This window comes from Oryzias latipes, chromosome 22 (assembly GCF_002234675.1).
Source record: "Oryzias latipes chromosome 22, ASM223467v1".
Classification (NCBI taxonomy): Eukaryota; Metazoa; Chordata; class Actinopteri; order Beloniformes; family Adrianichthyidae; genus Oryzias; species Oryzias latipes.
In genome coordinates, this window is record NC_019880.2 from 26,472,599 (window position 1) to 26,492,800 (window position 20,202).

The window sequence follows — 20,202 nt, forward strand, 5'->3', positions numbered from 1 at the left end:
GCTTGGAGTGTCCGTGGGAGAGATCAGATTGGTCCCCTTTCTACCACTGCAATGGGCAAAAGGTAGCATTAAGTTTTGTAGCGTGTGTCTGTGTATAAATTCATCCAAAGTCAATATATGCAGTTGTTGGATTTAAAAAAACCAACAGAATATGACAGTCATGGATGCAACGAATGTCAAAAATTAACTGAATCTCATGTTGCAGGTTTATTCTAACAGCTACAGATCTTTTTAAAAAAATGGGTTGTGGCAAAATTGCCCCGGAGGTGTCAAGAGAAAATTGTCAGTATTTTGCAGGAATTTGTAAAAGAGGTATAGCTGTTCAATTGTACTTTATTTTTCAAGGCATTAACTAATGTGTTTACAGGTCAACAGTAGTGTTTTTCAGACTTTGGGTATGACACATTGCATTTCATCAGCCTACCATCCCCAGGCCAATGGACAGGGTGAGCGCACCAATCATAATGAATGTCATGAGTTCCTTAAACTCCAGCCAGTGAAGACTACTGAACACACAACACTTGCACACCAGAGGAACTAACACATGCACTATGTTATTAATTTTCAATGTTCACATTTCAGCCAACTTATCCCCAATCTATTTGATGATTTTCATATGTTTTATTTCGCCTAACCTGTTTTTTACATGTGTACCTTCTGAAGTTCTCAAGAAGGTGGTGCTCCTGGAAGGAGATTGGGCATATTTAATACTGGGTTAGGGTGTTAAATGTGTCCACAATCAGCTTCAAGTCAGAGACTTGATCGTAAGTGCTTTATTTAAGGGTACAGTTATGTATGTTCTCACCAGCTCTATAAAAACTTCACCTGTGGTTCATAATTTGTTTTCCACAAATGTAGCTACATGGAATGGGTTTCCTGCCTCCGACAAACAAAATTTCAATGTGATGTACAACCTGCTGTGGATGTGGACAGTTGTACAAAAACAGCACACGTGGTAAACAATAGTGATGGGACGAGCGACACTGGTGCATCAGCACAGTGCCGAGAGCTCAAGAGTGAAACCTCGTATCGGTGCGTGTATTGCTTTAAGAAAGGATCACGTGACCGATACAGGAACTGTATCGTTTGGATGTGGCGTGCCAAAGTGTGTTTATAAGGAAACAAACTGTATCAACATGTCGTGGGTTTGTCGAATGGAGTTTTGCTTGATCATGGATCTTTTTCTCCGGTGTGGAATAATTTTGATCTCGTGACGCCAAACAAGGTAAATCTTTTTCTCCTTTACTATTTTTTAAGGTGGCGCATTGCACTCACTTATCAGTTTATCAAGTCAATGACCTGTGATACATATGAAAGTCAGTTAAAAAGCCTTACAGTTGCTTTATTCATGTTATCATGTAATTATGAGATCCTGATCTCGTAATCATGAGATAGGGTGCCTATTTTTTTTAATGCAATTTTCTGGTAAGAGGTTTGAATTGTTTTCAGATAAATTTCCTTTTTATGTTATTGTAGGTGAAGTGTCGGCTCTGCTCCACAGAGCTATCTTATATCAATAAGAGCACTTCATCAATGCTGAGTCATTATAGAGCTCGGCATGGCAATGAAGAATTGGCAGCTACTCGTGAGAATACCCCTGGTATGTTGAAATTCTCTCTAAAAATTGTGCTAAAAAAACATGCATGCAAACAGACAGGCTCAAGGCCTGGTATCGAATCTCCAACCCTCTTGCTGTGATGCGACAGTGCTAACCACTATACCACCATGTCGTCTTATGTCTATTTGATATTGTTTGTAAAATTACAGTCCTTTTATTAAGCTTTTGACAAAATAGTTCCTTTTGGGCTGCAGTTCCTAACAAGCAAGCAGTGGATGAGGCAGTGGTCAATATGATCAAAGACTGTCAGCCACTCAGCTTTGTTGAAAATGAGGGATTCAGGGAGCTCCTGTATCACCTGTTTATTATCATGTGATAATAAAGTAATGATTACCTATTTTTTTAGGGCACATTCTCTGGAAAACATTAGATCTGGAGTTGCAGAGACCCAGAAGACGAGGAACGCAACAGCTGACTCAATTATTGAAGTCCAACGCTACCTGGCAGAAACAAACACACCCAGAAACCAAGATCCTTTGCAATATTGGAAATTGAACCAGGAAATATACCCACATCTTCATCAACTTGCACTTAAAACTCTCTGCTCACCATCATCGTCTGTTCCATGCAAAAGAGTATTTTCCAAGGCTGGGGAGCTGGTGTGTAAGAGGAGAAATCGCCTTGGAGCAAAGAGACTCCAAAAACTTTTGTTCCTCAATAAAAATTCATGAACTAATCACTTTTTTGTCTTTTATTTCATATGATTTAACAGTAAAGTTGACAAATGTGCACATAAAAAGTAAAACAATTGTAACTCAGAATTTTTACTCTAGTTTGCTATATTTTACATACCAACTCAGTTTTAGAATTTACACGAACAAGGAATTTCTTTACCTGCAATGATTTCATAACTACTGCAGGGGTCACTATTGGGTGACCAACACAGTATCAATACAGTGCCGACACAGTTTGTTTAGTGTGTCAATACACTCCTTGAGGTATCATCGTCCCATCACTAGTAAACAAAACTGAATGATTGGATTCTGTCTTAACAATTAGTTTTGATTTAAATAGTCATAAACCACATGCGAGTGTTGTGATCATTTATCTGTACGATTTTCATTCATTAATTTTTTTACAGGATGTGTTGGAACAGGGAAGAGGGGAGAACTGCAAGGGATTTACTCTGAAGATCCTTATTCAGGACACTTTAGCGGCCAAATGCAAAAGTGCCTTAAACTTAAGGCAAACACATTAAAGTAGACTTAATTTGGTAATTAAAGTACATAGAATAAAGGTCTAAAACAGTTATTGAGTTGTGGTATTGATTAGAGGAGCTATGTTATGTGTTTTACATTTTATTATTTGATAAGAAATTCAAGTTTTGCAATTTTTGCAAACTAGATTTATTTTTGCTTCCTTTTTAGCATATTATCTGTGGCCTGCTGTGGAGACGAGCAGAAAACTGTATTCAAAACTTATGCATTTGTTTTAGCGCTAATGCTTAGTTTTTTTGTTTCTTTTAATAAATTTAATAAAACTTGCTGTTTTTTGTAATTAGTTTTTTAATGCTTTCAACATGTTTTAAAAGGGAAATATAAACTTTGCAATCATAATCTGATGAGGTTCTGTAATTCCATAGTGAAGTGTTTTATATATGTTTTGGACTGAAGGTCTTTGATTATAATTATCAATATGACGATGCATATTTCTGAAATAAAAAGTAACCGAAACTGACATTTGGGCCAATTAAAACCAAACTGCACACCATGCAGTTATTGGATTTAAAAAACCAACAGAACATGAGAGTCGTGGATGCAACGTATGACTCATGTTGCAGGTTAATTCTAACAGCTACTGGTCTTTTTTAAAAAGTGGGTTGTGGCAAAATCCATCTATAGCAAAACTGCCACGGAGGTGTCAAGAGAAAATTGTCAGTATTTTGCTTGAGGATCATTACTGATCAAGAGCGGGAATTTGTAAATGAGGTATAGCTATTGAATTGTACTTTATTTTTCGAGGCATTAACTAATGTGTTTACAGGTCAACCGTGGGGTTTTTCAGGCTTTGGGTATGAAATATTGCATTACATCAGCCTAACAAACAATTATTTCAGACACTCCTTAAAATTCAAAATGGCATTATTAGTTATGAGGGAAAAGAACTTTGGGTACACAAGTAAAGGTGAAATGAAAATATAGTCCCTGTGCAGATGTCGTTGCTACGTAGTTTGTCCAAGTGGTGTTACCGTAGTGTGACATCATAATTGGTGTCAAGCCCCCGAACATTTATTGCAGGTTGAACAGTTTTTGTACCTACACGGTTACTGGTGACCGCTGCTCACATACCTTAACTATTCATCAAATATATTTGCATCCAATTGAAGGCAATTGGATTAAGTTTCAGTTTGAAACTTTGCCTTTTTTGCTCAAAACAAAGTAAAGTTTAGGTCTTAGGCTGCAGAAAGTCACTCTAAATTGGCCAGTCGAGCTGGACGTGGGCTTCCATTGCACATTTTACCACAAAGTCGTGTGAAAGGGGCCACTGATTTTTACAAAACACTCCAAAAGCCTTTTCAGCAAAACATGTTATCTTTTATTGACATGTCAAAATGTCTTGTGAGAAAAAAGGTTTTCTGTTTATTATGAACTCCCATGTCAGATAAACAAGTGCAAAGAGCCTAGATTTAAATGAACACTGGTCCTGTTTTTTCATCCACCTAACAAAGCCAGACGTTATTAATTATCCGGACATTGTGGAATACTGTGATAATTTGTGTTTTATCAAGCTTAATTAATTGAAGTGGTTAGTATGAAATAATACACACTCTAATGTGTCGCTACATTGTTAACAGAAAATGCCCTTATCTTTTAATAACACCCAGTGAGTTCAATTGTGCTCAGTTTTAACAGGCTCTGTACGTGCACTATAAACCCAAGCTGCTAAATCACCATACAGTAAAAGCGTCTATTCAATGATAGTACAAGTTTTTAGCTATTACCCTTTGAGACTAGGGTTCTAAAAATGACAATAAATTAAGCACCATTCAAACTATTTGGCTCTCTCCCTTCTTTTCTCTCTTTTTGTCCCAGCAGTTATTGATAAACCACTTTGTGCCAGCCGGATATGGAATTAAAAGTTTAAATTTGACAAAAAATCAAAGCAGTCCTGAAGTATTCCCAGTAGCTTCAGTTTCCTCATTTGAACATATTTTTTTTTTTTTTTGCTTTTTTCCCTGTTTTTACCGCTCATTCATTGATGCTAAATCAGGAGCAATTAAGAGTTTCCGGGTCTGAACGGAACATGTTGTCAAGTAGACCAGAGGGAAGGGAGACTGAACCACTGGCCTCCCAATTAGTGCATGACCTAAGCAAATGCCATTTATGTTCAAAAGAACATTTATGTATGAAGTTTAACTTTACATTATGTTCACTCATGAGATCAATGTGTATGAAATGTCACCTTAACTTCTGTAATTCTGCCTCCCTTCCACAGACGTATAACACCGCAGTGCATTTACTGGGTCTGTGAATGCGTTGATCTGACCAGAACAACCACATGTGCAGGAAAGCTGCAGAGTATACTGCTATGTCTACACCGCCCTCTGCAACACGCATTCAAGCAACCAATTCCTTTAAAAAGTCTATATAAACACATGTTTCGGGCTTCTGCGTTCAAAACATTGGTGTTCACACGTAGCTACCATCATTTTTTAAAGACCTTTTTCAAGCCCTATGTACAAAACGCACAGCAATTTAACGCATGTCCAAAGTTAAACAGTGGATCCTTGACACAATCAGGAACTTGAATTTGGTACTGACTTATAGATGATGTCCCTTTTTATTTACTAAAGCGCAAACCATTTGATTGTTGAACTCTAAAATAGTTTTTTTAGATTTTACAGTAACTTACTCGCAGCTGGATGCCAGTAATTATTGTAAAGCATTTTACAACTTTATTACAGTAAAGAGAAACACAGTAGAATTTCTATGCATTTCATTTTACAGTAAAAAGAAACTGTAAAATGAAACACAGTACATAGATATTTTGATGTATTTCATTTTATTGTTGTACTAACCTAAGACGCGCTAAATCTGAGGCCATGGTTCTCAACCGGAGAACAATAGTTTGCCATCTCGCGGTGGGTGGAGTGTCCCTGCCCCAGATGGAGGAGTTTAAAAGTCTTGGGGTCTTGTTCACGGGTGAGGGAAGACCGGAGCGTGAGATTGACAGGTCTGTTATCGGTCTGTTGTGGTCAAGAGAAAGCTGAGCCAAAAGCTCTCAATTTAGCTAAATAGATATACAGTGGTGGACAAAATTGTTGGTACCCCTCAGTTAAAGAAAGAAAGTCCACAATGCTCACTAAAATGACTTGAAACGTTCAAAAGTAACAATAAATTAAAATGTAATTAAAATGTAATAATCTAAATCAGCCATTACTTTTGAGTTGTTGATTAACAGAATTATTTAAAAAACAAACTAATAAAATAGGGCTGGACTAAAATGATGGTACCTCCATAAAAGACTGAGAACTAATTGTCCAGGGGGTCATGATGAACTCAGGTATGTCCTTTCATTGACATCACAGCTGTTTTCAAACCCATAATCAGTCAGTCTGCCTATTAAAAGGGAGACAAATAGTCACATTGCTGTTTGGTGAAAAGGTGTGAACCACACTGAACATGGACAACAGAAAGTGAAGGAGAGAATTGTCCCAGGACGTTAGAAACAAAATTATAGACAAACATCATGAAGGTAAAGGCTTTAAAACCATTTCTAAGCAACTTGAAGTTCCTGTAACCACAGTGGCACATATTATTCAGAAGTTGAAGACCCACGGGACAGTAGCCAACCTCCATGGACGTGGCAGGAAGAGGAAAATTGATGACAAATTGAGGAGACGGATAGTTGGAACTGTATCCAAAGAGCCCAGAACAACCTCCAAGGACATTAAAGGAGAACTCCTAGATCAAGGTACATCAGTGTCAGATCGCACCATTCGTGGTTGTTTGAGCCAGAGTGGACCTCATGGGAGACGACCAAGGAGGACACCACTGTTGAATGGAAATCATCAAAAATCCAGACTTAATTTTGCAAAAATGCATGTTGACAAGCCACAAAGCTTCTGGGAAAATGTCCTTTGGACAGATGAGACAAAACGAGCTTTTTGGTAAAGCTTGGCCTCAGTCGCAGGTCATGTGTCTTCCAACAGGACAACTAACCAAACACACAGCCAGAAACCCCCAAGAATGGCTAAGAGAACAGCGTTGGACTATTCTGAAGTGGCCTTCTATGATCCCAGATCTGAATCCCATTGAACATCTGTGGAAGGAGCTGAAACACGCCATTTGGAGAAGACTCATGAGGAGTGGGCCAAAATACCTGTGGACAGGTGCAGAAGGCTCATTGACAAATACAGAAACCGTTTCATTGCAGTGACTGCCTCAAAAGGTTGTGCAACAAAATATTAAGTTATGGGTACCATCATTTTTGTCCAGCCCTATTTCATTAGCTTTTTTTTTTAATTCTGTTGAAGTAATGGCTGATTTTGATTTAATTTATTGTTACTTTTTAACTTTTCAAGTCATTTCAGTGAGCATTGTGGACTTTTTTTTAACTGAGGGTTACCAACAATTATGTCCACCACTGTATCTATCTATATGTATCTACATATCTATATCTATATATCTATCTATATCTATATATATATAAAAAATAAACGCCCCTCTCACCCCCGCGGGTGGTTTCTCCTCCAAGCTCGGGTCCTCTACCAGAGGCCTGGGAGCTTGAGGGTCCTGCAGTATCTTAGCTGTTCCTAGCACTGCGCTTTCTGGACCGAGAGGTCTGAGGTCTTTCCAGGTATCTGTTGTAGCCACTCCTCCAGCTTGGGGGTTACTGCCCCGAGTGCTCCAATCACCACAGGCACCACTGTCACCTTCACTTTCCAGGCTTTCTCCAGTTCTTCTCTGAGTCCCTGGTATTTCTCCAGTTTCTCATGTTCCTTTTTCCTGATGTTCCCATCTCTTGGCACTGCCACATCCACCACAACGGCTTTCCTCTGTTCTTTATCCACCACTACAATGTCTGGTTGGTTCTCCATTACCATCCTATCAGTCTGGATCTGGAAGTCCCACAGGATCTTTGCCCTCTCATTCTCTACCACCTTCGGAGGTGTTTCCCATTTTGACCTTGGGGTTTCCAGTCCATATTCTGCACACATGTTCCTGTATATTATTCCAGCCACTTGATTGTAGCGCTCCATGTATGCTTTACCTGCCAGCATCTTACACCCTGCAGTTATGTGCTGGATTGTTTCAGGCGCCTCTTTGCACAGCCTACACCTTAGGTCTTGTCTGGTGTGGTAGATCTACACCTTAGGTCTTGTCTGGTGTGGTAGATCTACACCGTGGGTGTTGTCTGGTGTGGTAGATCTGAGCCTCTATTGCTCTGGTGCTCAGGGCTTGCCCCTGAGCTGCCAGGATGAGCGCTTCAGTACTGTCCTGTAGGCCAGCCATTTCTAGCCATTGGTAGGACTTCTTGATATCAGCCACTGCAGTTATGGTCTGGTGATACATCCCATGCAGGGGTTTGTCTTCCCATTATGATCTGTCCACCAGCACTGTATCCTCTGCTCTCCATTGCCTGAGCACACTGTCAGTTGGGGGCTTGAGCTTGATGTACTCATCCTGGATAGTGGCTTCTACGCTCACTAGTCCTCGGCCTCCTGCAGGGTATCTGATAACTGGCAGTGCGTAGCTGTTTATTTTTGCCATTGAGCTGGCTTCTCAGGACTTATATATCTTATATATATATATACATATTTTCTCTCTCTCTCTCTCTCTGTGTCATATTTTCTGTATATGATTCCACATGTATTAATTCATAGTTTTGCAGCTTTCAGTGTGAATCTAAAATTTTCATAGTCATGAAATAAAGAAAACTCTTTGAAAAAGAATGGGGTGTACAACCTTCTGGTCTGTACTGTATCTATATCTCTGTCTCTATATCTCTATCTATATGTGTTAATATTTACAAGTCAAAATGCCACGAGGATCGACCACTAAACTTTGTGGCCACTGCAATCACTACTTTGCAACTTAAGCAAAGTCATGCAAAGTATGCCAGTCAATCCAGCGAAGAAAACAAAGGCTTGCCAAAAAACTGGAAAAGTTTAAATCCAAGAAGGAGAGTTGGTTGCAAAACCAAAAGAAAAACAAAACATGTTTCTCATGAGGCATTGATTTTGGTTCATGTTTTATATCTGCAATTGTATTTCATGTAGATGTTACTGATGATATAGCAATGTTCTTTTTAGGTGGAAAAGTTACATACTTTGGGGTTCAAAGCTGTTGTGTTTATTGCCAGACCTAGAAGAAAGCCATCTATATGGCATACACACGTCATTCACCCCAGGTGGCAGTAAACAGATGAGGCTCGAAGTGTCTTATTTTTTTTTAATTTACTTTTATTTATTCTTAGAGGGGAGCCGGTTTAGCTCGTGCTGGTTTGCGGCGCCTTCCTTCCGTGAAACCAGGGTTCGACTCCGAGCTGCTCCCTGTTCCCTTCTCTACCTCTGTGCCGGTCCCAAGCCCGGTTTGAGAAGGTTGCGTCAGGAAGGGCATCCGGCGTAAAACATTGCCAAGTTTACCATGCGACTTGTTCGCTGTGGTGACCCCTGATGGGAGAAGCCGAAAGAGGAAGAAGACTTTTATTTATTCTTAGGATGTATGCATTCAAATTAGTAATTATATCTAGAGATCTTAAAAAATAAATATAACATTTTTAACTAATCTAAAACACTTGCATAGTGACACATTTTCAGAGGTATTGTGCAGCTTTATTTTTCACTTTTTGAATAACTTTCGTTTTTATTTTACTATTTGTAGTATTGTTTTATTCTATACAGGCAATTGCAATACAATAAATCTACTTAATGTGAGGGAATTAATGTATATCTGGTCTAAAAAGGTAAAACAAGTTCTAAATTCACAACAATTGATGATGTGACAGTGCATCTATCATTTCACTAAAATAAAATACATTATTGAGTTGAAATTGTGATACATTTACAATTAGTAAATATATTTTAATGTGTAAAATGAAACTATGCATACCAAGACATCTGCATTAAAATTATTTAATTGATTTCCCCCATTGAGGTTGGATGAACCAGCAACTGTCCACTGCTCCAGCCGTCCAGTCTTTAACCTCATCCTCATCAGCCATCCAAATGGTATTTCCCATTATTGATATAATCAGTTAATTTCATCTTGAAACATTTTTTTAATGTTATAATTGATTCTATTAACAACTTGCCTCAGACAGATTGATCTGGTTGCATCGTAGGGATATGTATTGTTTAATTGATTAATCGTTTAACACTTTGCATTCTTACTTGGCCCAACATGTATCTGCAAGGTGAATTTTGAGACAGAAACCCAATCAGTAGCTAGCACATATGTTGGGAATATATATTTGTAAAAGTGAGTCTGAAAAAGTCAGTGGCTCTCCACATGTTATTAACACAGACAGGTTGGGAGATTCATTGGAACTGCAGCTTCTATGCTGTATTTGTGCTTTTAATAGCCAACAATTTCCTTATGAGATATCTCAAGAATGGGGTACAGGTGGTTTGGGGGTGTCCTTATTCCATCAGTCTTAATGCCAAAGCACATCAGCTGGGTCCAAGAAAATGGTAATAGTGTATAATGTGTGTAACACACACTGCAGGAACAACTTACAAATGTTTGTACTGGAAAAATGGGGTCGAAAGATATACAGTACTGTCATCTTTATTTACTATGATCAGTTCTCCTTAATTCATACAGAAACTGCAAGAGTGCAATGGTGGAGAGGCAATTTGTTCATTAATCTTTGCCTCTGGCATTCCATAAATACTTACAAGAGTGGAAAAGATGTGTTCTCTTCGTTGCGTTTAATGGTCTCTATGCCTCCCCCATGTAACAATATGCGCAGCCATTTGTGCGTAAAGTTGTGTTAATAACTGCCTTTCAGACGGGCAAAATAAAGATGCACAACACTTGCTCCCTATCCTGTTTCACGATTGATAGCACATTGTTGGTGCGATGTTTATCTATCCCTCCAATTTTTACTGCCTTCTGTCAGAAATGCCCATACGGCAACTTCGTGAAAGGCAATTACACTAAATGGATTGCTTCTACTCATTTTGCTGTCTAGTTAGGAAATTAACTCCAGAAGGATTTTGCATACGAAATCCAGGTTACAAACATTTGCAAACACTTAATCCTTTAATAAATTAGGCCTTTTGACTACCGTGACCCTGAAGTTCAAATCACACCAACAAATCACTCAATGCGGTTTTTAGATGACTTTTGGGCTGGAAAACTGTGACTCTATCTGGCAACACTGGCCACAGCAGGACGACACCAGGAACATGCAGGACAAGCAAAATGGCGTCGGTCTGCGAGGACGAATTTCTGGTTTCCTTTCAGCTCCAACTGTGACACACATGACTCTAGAAGACCACGATTATTGATAACATGTATAAAAATAAATGTTAACATGTATAACAAAATTTTAAATATGTACATTTGGTATTTAGATGAAAATCCTTTTGAGATTGTTAAAAATGCTGAGATTTAAATAATACAAGTAAATAATTCACTTTTGTTCATGCATTTATTAAACAAATTGCAAAAACAACGACGTTACATTTTTGGAAAAATATTTTCAACTCACATAAGCTTAACAGACTCTCCTAACGACAGCGTTTGTTTTTAGCCTTTGACGCTATTTGCGTTAGCTTTAGCATTATCGAAATTGATGACTTCAAAACAATGTAGGTTGTCGATTGAGGAATATAACATATTACACATGTCATATTACATATTTACAATTATATTTGACAGAAGATACTTGATACTTAAAATACTTACATGTTCTTCCAGGGGCAACCTTCCGCCATTTTCGAATAATTCAAACGCAATGCATTGTGGCCCATTTGCAATACATTTTGGTACATACGCAATTCATTTTGGTCAATATTCACCAATCCAGTGAGCATCGATTCACACTAGTTTTTCGTAGAGACTTCTGGGAAATTCATAGTGCACTCGATTATTGAACTGTAGATTCGGACACCCCTACAAACTGGCGGCCGCACTGTATAGTGCACTATACAGGGGTTAAGGCGGTAATTAGGACACAGGGCCTGTGAGTTGGGTCCACTTCACTGATTGCCAAATCTCTCTTAATGAGAGAGATTTCACTTTATCTTAATAAAGATAAAGTGAAATCTCTTAATAAAGATAAAGTGAAACACTAAAGGTAAAGTGAAACGCTGGCTTCACAAGATTTTCAGTCTAAAATAATAATAAATAGTAATAATTGATACTTTATTCATCCCAATGAATAAAGTAATGGGGAAATTCTCCTCAGCATTTGACCCATCTCCTGGGGGAGCGGTGAGCTGCAGCTGAGCTGTGCCCGGGAGGCAGTAGCGTTGAGGGTCTTGCTTAAGGACCCTCACTGAGTGATGTTAATTGCTCACCATTAATGTGGTAATTGCCCCCAGTGCCATTGCTCATTCCCCTCCGGGAATCGAACCCTGGATTCCTGCATGGAAGCCTCTCACCTTACCAACCGAGCTACCCTGTCGCAAAATGTCTTTTTCTAACAAAAAAGCAAAAAAACAAACAAAAAAAAGGCAGTAAATAAATGAGATGTAAAGCACAATGCATATTACTACAATTAATAAAACTCCCAAATGGCTGCATCTGTCTAAATCTGTCAGAACAATACAAATTTTCACAAGATTTAACAAAATTATGTGTTAAAAAAATAAACAATGAGTCAGTTTTTTTTTGTTTTTGTCTTAAAACTTGTTTAAAAAGTAAAAACACTAACAATGAAATACGATTGTGATTGGGAATTTCTCTTGAGGTTTAAGCTCATCCCATTCAGCAGGTAAATGTATTTTCCATCAGCACACAAAGAGGATATTTACACTAGTAAGCTGCGCTTGAAACACCAGATCAATGTTTTTTACTTCAACCTTTAATGGACTTAATCAGTGGACTGGATGAAAAGAGACTTTTATCCTTTTGAAACTATTCCTAAAGTTTAATTTGGACAAATAAATGTATAGTCCCACATGAGAAATCTAGGAGCTGAAACTTAAGGAAAATAATGTTTAGCAGGGATTTTAGTAAGGGATTTATTAGTAAGATCTACTTTTCAAAGTACATCTTAATTTGATCTACTTTTTAAATTGTTGCAATAACTTTTGCAGCATTCATCAATATTATGTAAATTTTACTAGAGAAATGTGCGTATACGTACACACGGCCGGCACCTCTGCTTCTCGGAAAGATCCGAGAAGCAGAGGAGGAAGCCCCTTGCCATGGTCGTGTTGTTGCAGCAGTACCGTAAGTATTTTAAATGCTTAAAAAACAATTTTACTTTTTTAAATGTTTTGTTAGAAGCAGAGTAATTCTATGTTGACAAGTTTCGAATGTATTTGACTGGTTTGTGGTTTTATTCGCCGACTGTCAGGATAACTGCTAGCTTACTTGCTCAAGTCAGCAAGAAGTTCAAGCGATACTGAATACGCTACATTTTTGTAGGAAAATAAGGTTTTATTTTGAAAAACGCACCTTTTTCAAATTGACGACCGTAGAAAATGAAGTTCTATGTAACAGTGCACTGAACTGAACTGCCGGCCGATATTGGTGGTGAGGACTTATGAACTGTCGACCAGGGTTAATCTCGCCATTCCGATTTTTATTCCAGTTAATCGGGAGAAAAAAAAATTATCCTCCAGAATTTTTTCAGAAGCACACTAAATTTGAACTGTTGACCGGTGCGGGGTTGGGGTTTTGAACTGTCGATGGCTGAATATGAATTCACCACAGGAAAAAAAAAAGTTTTATTAGAAGGGGAGCTGCATTTGAATATACTGTGGGAGGGGGGTGGTGGGTATGAGACACAACAACAAAGAGACTGCAAACTCTTTTTTGTTCTTGTTTTTTGTTACAAGAGGACGCTCACTGTGATCCCCTCTGCAGACATCATGAAAATCTTGGTTGGCCATTCTACTGAAGAAGATCCAGTTGATGTCAAATTTGTTCTTGAGGGACCACAGATCCTTTCCTACTGTTAAAATACTGCAAAAGCCTGTGCTCTGCTCATGGGGTGCATTTATGGGCTGAACATGGAATATGGCAGACAGGTCCTGGGTGACGAGCCAGACAAAGAGTGGTTCAGAACCCCCTGACGAGGAGAAAAAACAAGGACCCGATTAGTTGGAGTTCACCCCAGTGGACGAGAGGGTCATGTCCCTCCGCCTTCGGGTGGGGACAGGTCTCTAACTGTGGTTCCGGCTGTGGTTCGGGCCAAACAGCAGCTTGGAGTACCAGGCCTTCTTGGTGTCTCTCGAAGGTACTGGAAGGTACCCCAACGGGGGACTCCATTGTCCTCCTGGGGGACTTCAATACCCACATGGGCAATGATAGTAGCACCTGGAGGGTCGATACTGGTAGGAATGCCCCCCCTGATCTGAACCCGCCTGGTGCTTTGTTATTGGACTTCTGTGCGCGTCATAGTTTGTCCATAACGAACACCATGTTCAAGCACAAGGGTGTCCATAAATACACCTGACATCAGGACACCCTAGGCAGGAGGTCGATGATCGACTTTGTGGTTGTTTCAAGCGACCTTCGGCCTTGTGTCTTGGACACTCGGGTGAAGAGAGGGGCGGAGCTGTCCACCGATCACTACCTGGTGGTGAGTTGGATTCGCTGGCGGGGAAGAAGGCCTGAAAGACTTGGAAGACCCAAACGTACTGTGAGAGTCTGCTGGGAACGTCTGGCTGAGCCATCCGTTAGGGAAGTCTTTAACTCCCACATCCGGGAGAACTTCAAACAGGTACCGAGGGTGGTTGGGGACATTGAGTCAGAGTGGACCATGTTTTCCACTTCCATTGTCTCTGCTGCTGCTCGGAGCTTTGGTCGCAAGGTCTCTGGTGCCTGTCTCAGCGGTAACACCCGAATCCGGTGGTGGACACCGGAAGTAAGGGATGCCGTCAAGCTGAAGAAAGAGTCCTACAAGACCTGGCTGGCTTGTGGGACTTCAGAGGCAGCTGACAGGTATCGGCAGTCTAAGCGAGCTGCAGCCCGGACTGTTGCGGAGGCAACAAAACTCGGGTCTGGGGGGAGTTCGGTGAGGCCATGGAGAAAGACTATCGGTTGGCCTCGAAAAAATTCTGGCAAACCATTCGGCGCCTCAGGAGGGGAAAGCAGTTCTCCACAGGCACCGTTTTCAGTGCAGGTGGGGGGGCTGTTGACTTTGACTGGGGAAATTGTCGGGCGGTGGAAGGAATACTTTGAGGATCTCCTCAATCCCACTGACACGCCTTCTTTTGAAGAAGCAGAGAACGAGGACTTGGGGTTGGGGCTGTCTATTACCCAGGCTGAAGTCACTGAGGTAGTCAACGAGCTCCTCAGTGGCAGGGCCCCGTGAGTGGATGAAGTCCGCCCTGAATACCTCAAGTCTCTGGATGCTGTGGGAGTGTCTTGGCTGACACGCCTCTGCAGCATCGCGTGGCAGTCGGGAACTGTACCACTGGACTGGCAGACAGGGGTGGTGGTTCCCCTCTTTAAAAAGGGGGCCGGAGGGTGTGTTCCAACTACAGGGGAATTACACTCCTCAGCCTCCCTGGGAAAGTCTATATCAGGGTACTGGAGAGGAGAGTCCGTCCGATAGTCGAACCTCGGATTCAGGAACAACAGTGCGGTTTCCGTCCTGGTCGTGGAACAGTGGACAAGCTCTACACCCTATCTAGGGTGCTGGAGGGATTGTGGGAGTTCGCTCATCCAGTCCATATGTGTTTTGTGGATTTGGAGAAGGCGTTCGACCGCGTCCCCCGTGGAGCCTTACTGAGGGCTGTCCGGTCTCTGCATGACCAGAGTAGGAGCTTGGTTCGCATAGCTGGCAGTAAGTCAGACCTGTTCCCGGTCCACGTTGGACTCCGGCAGGGCTGCACTTTATCACCGGTTCTGTTCATAGTTTTTATGGACAGAATTTCTAGGCGCAGCCAGGGGCCGGAGGGGATCTGGTTTGGGGACCACAGGATTTCCTGTCTGCTTTTTGCAGATGATGTTGTCCTGTTGGCTTCATCAGGCCAGGACCTCCAGCGTGCATTGGGTCAGTTTGCGGCCGAGTGTGAAGCAGAAGATGGATGGATGGATGGATGGATGGATGGACTTTGCTACACATTCGAAGTTTAAAAAAAAACAACAAACTTTTGGAACTTGATTCAAGTAAGTTCTCCCCCAAAATACAAGCATTGAAGACAAAGTTGCTAGCATAGGTTTGTTAAATGATGTGTTGGAGGAGTGAGCATGCTGGCTCCGGCCCCATGGGCCCTGCGACAGACGGCTCAGTGTTAACCCGCCATCAACCAACAGTACTCGGGATGGGCTCCTGCAACACCGTTGCTCCGAAAGGCATCCAGCAGATTAACAAAATGGATAAAGGATCAGAAGGAGAACCATCAGATTGATTCACTATTATTGAATGTTTGTTCAACACACTGAGTCACCAAAAACGCTACATGCTCAAAGTTGATTCTTTGACGCAACGCAGCAACCTCATTAAAGTTCAAATATTTGAATAAATAACAATGAAACTAAGAACCGGTTGCCCGTAAATAGTTGCTTCCTGCTAACAACCTCTACTTCAGTGTTTTTTCAACCTTTTTTGAGCCAAGGCACACTTTCTCCTTGACAAAAGTCCTGCGTCACACCAGCATCCAAAAATTGAAAAAAGGAGAAACTCAGTCTGTATTGATGTACAGCCCCTCCATGATCTCACATGCATTTTTGTGATAATTGTGGCAGAAAAAGCTGGAAGTTGCAGCTGTTTTTAAGTTAGTTTTACGTAATAATTTTCAACTAAATGATTTGAAATTTTACCCTGGTAGTTGTTTTTCTCTTCAGTTTATTAACATATAATTTTATGTAACATCATTAAAAAACAAATATATTCTTTCTGAATAGTGATTTATTTATTTTTAAATATTTTTTTCAATGTTGGTGCAAAGGCAACTGCAAGTTTTTGAACAATTATATGATCACATTATGTTTGATAAAAAGACTAACATTGTATTTGTTTTCTGTAGCTACACAAAAAGTGAACATGTGAAAGTTTTATTAGTTTTTCTTTTGTCTCAATCAAAGATGAAGTCTTTGAAAACCTAAACAAAAATGTTTTATTTCTTTTTAGATGATTAAATTGTTTCAATTTAGTTTGTGTCTCTTGGCCACTTCACCTTAATGCTGTTTCTCAAATGTTATTACTTCTTCTTAAATTTAACATATAAAATAATCTAGACTTTATTAGAAAAGTGTTTCAGTTAGATGAGTTGGACCAAGCCTTGAAGGAGAACTAATGCATCATGGGAGATGTAGTGCAAAAACTGTAGCAGATGGCAGACAGACTCGCGTCTCTGAGCTTCATTGTTTTGTTCCACGGTCTGACACCGGACTCTGTGGAAAGCTTTAGCTGGTATTTTTGTTGGAACTGAGAGACTTTACAAGCTAAATTGGAACAAGGAAGTGAAGAATTTGACCACTTTTGATTGGTCAGACTGATGACGTATGATTAAGCCTCCAAGAATGATTGGTGGAGACAGTTGAAGGGCTTTTCCGAAAACAGTTATAGCTGCAGCTAAATCGCGGTACCGTCATTCTTATGAAAGTGTCTTTAATAGACCTTTTTCGCAAAAACCGGAAACACGTTTGTGCTTCGCTGGCAGAGAAATGGCAGCTAGCCTAGAGTGTTTTCGAAGAGCCTGAGTTGTGTTCCGAAGTTCACCAGCGCCGATGTGATGAAGAGTGTGAAGATGCATTCGCCCACTAAAGGAAACAAATTGGACAAGGAATATAAATTCTTCCACGAAGAGTTTATCCACCATTACCAAGGTAAGCTTTAGCTAGCTTTAGCCATAGCCGCATCACCGGTTATAACTCTGTTTACGTCAACTGTAAATCCTGGTGTTAATAATTTGTAATTTAAGGTATAACACATCGCAGTGAATATGTTGTGTGTATGTTTAAGTGAAAAGGCATGAGATTAAAATAACCAAAAATTTGGTGAAGCTGTACTAGTAGGTAAATAAGAAATGTTACCGACATTCAAGTTGCCCGTTTGTGTGTTCATTCTTTTTGCTGCGGTTGCGGCACTTTCTTCACTTACTATTAGCATTATTTTTCTGAAAGTAGGGTGACCAAACGTCCTCTTTTTCCTGGACATGTCCTCTTTTTTGATACCTATATAATAATATAACATTGAACATAGATGAAATGTGATCATATTTGCTTTATGTACGCAGCTCTGCACACCAATTACTCTCGATGAAATATCTCACAAACTCACTTCACTCCTCTTTTTTACAAACTCAAATCTGGTCACCCTACTGAAAGTTAGAGTTTCATGTTATTATGAACATTGATGTAGCAACATAAGTATGTCCTATTTAATTGTAACCTATTTAATTTATTGTGTCCAGATATCACTGGATGCAGAAAGTGCCAACCTGAAAGCTTTCTCCTGCAGTTGTGCGACTGGTAAAGGATTCTGCAATCACATAGTTGCCATCCTGTTCCAGACCACACATTATTCACAGCTGCTCCATCCCCCTGGCCTGCACGAGTGGCTTGCAAAGATGGCACAAACCAAGAACACAGGTGGGTTTGTGATAAAATTATCATTATGATTTAAGAACGGATGTGTATCCATTACAACTGTAAATTATTATAAAAACACCCCCAGTAGTGACTATAGATTGTAATGGCTTTTTGCCTTTTATTTATAAGGGAATCCATCATGAACCGGTTAGTGAGCTGGTGGTGCAAAAGCCCAAAACAGTTGGCAGGGACGGTCTGAGCTCCACACTGTACAAGGTATATACAGGTGATTCATTTAACTTTTTGTTGCTTTGTGAGCAAGTTAAGTTGTTTTTTTAATCTTATGACTAACCAAATTATGGTTATTGCAGATATACTGAATAAAATTTAAATGTACTTATGCACTCATGTCTAACTTTTGTGTGTTGTGTTTCTCTTGTAGGACCACAGCCAGATCCATATATGATGGCATCTGGAAGCAGATTATGCCAGGTGCAGCCCCAACCTCTCATGGCTGTGTTGGATGGGGTTTCTGAGATGGAATGACAGAAAAATTGGATATATATTATGGCAAATGCATGAATGCATACCTTAAATTACACTTATCTTGTCTTTATCAGTTTAGCCTTCTGTCTTACTGTTAATGATCTGTAATGTTCTTTTTTATTGTAAATGTTTGATGTTATTTGAGTTGTGATTAATCAGTTGATGTTACACATACCAAGAAATCAAATGAGGCACAATTTTGACCAAAATTGTTTTATTTGTTCATCTAATTTTTTTGTGAAGTCAAAGTCATATTTCAACAGAAAAATATAAAGAATATAACAATTATATTTAATTAGATTTTAAGAATATGTGGGAACACTAAATTTTTGCATACTATTTACACATTATTCATTATTTACATACCAAACATTAATTCACTCTTCAAAACAAAAAAGTCCTTGATAATTTGCCAAAACACGGCAGTTAAGCCAGATCCGATTCACACTGCCCATCAGTGAGCGGCACGGGAGAGTCCCAGATGTGAAAGGACTTTATCCTACCGATCACTCTTTCCACCATAATTCTGAGGCGGGTAATGGCTTGGGTCTGTTCCGTTTCCTCATTGCCCGAATTGAGCTGAACGCTTAAAAGGTGGAATGATGATCTTAGATCCAATGTCAGTAAGGAGGTCTTGAACGAGGAACTCTTTGTCTGCCATGACATCGTCTCCTGGCTCCAGCAATTGAACTTGGCTTCTAAGTCATGGATGTAATCCAAAGCCTCATCCAGAGCACCTTTAAAGATAAAGAAATTAAAAAAGAGTCTTAACATATTTTTGCTACCTTTCAACACAACACAGTAATCATGTTTTGAAAAGTATGTTAAGTATTTAATTACAAATACATTTCATTCATTTTTGTTAATGACAAAATACTCAAAATTAATTAAATATGTGTAATTAAAATAGGTGAGAGCATGAACAGCTTTTATTCTAAACATTAATTTGTTCAGGTAGAAATGCATTTATCCAATAACGGTACACATAGTTGACTAACGTTAACCAAACACATCATGAACAACCTTACCTGCAGGTGGTTGTGTCACGTAGTCCTGATCCATTTACTGCCTTAGCTTAGCCACCGTGTCGCTAGCTTCACAGCTTAGCTGCATAGCCTGACGTTTGAGGTTCTGTCATATACTGACTCCCTTCTCAAAGGAGCAGTAAAGTTGTTCCAAGGGAAAAGGCGCGGGACAAAACCACTCTTCAGGCGACGAACGACGCAGCCGCACCACAATCCGGAGCGAAATGCCGGCAGCAGAGGGTGCTACCTGTGTTTACATTAAAACTATGCCCTTCGTCTCTTCGGATCACCTGTATCCATTTGGGTTTCAGGTTTGGATCTACAGGAAAATAATGAAATGAAAGGCCGGGCTGTTTTTGGTTGGGAGACGAACAGCCTGGAACACAACAGAAACTGCAACTCTTCC

At 39.9% G+C, this 20,202-nt stretch overlaps 1 long non-coding RNA gene across 1 annotated transcript; it reads left to right on the forward strand.

Annotated features, from left to right (window-relative positions):
* Nucleotides 1-799: 799 nt before the first annotated feature.
* On the forward strand, nt 800-2,294 carry LOC105357006. Its single transcript, XR_911037.3, has 3 exons — nt 800-1,225; nt 1,477-1,600; nt 1,965-2,294. It is a non-coding gene; the product is annotated as an uncharacterized LOC105357006 (long non-coding RNA).
* The last annotated feature ends 17,908 nt before the right edge of the window (nt 2,295-20,202 follow it).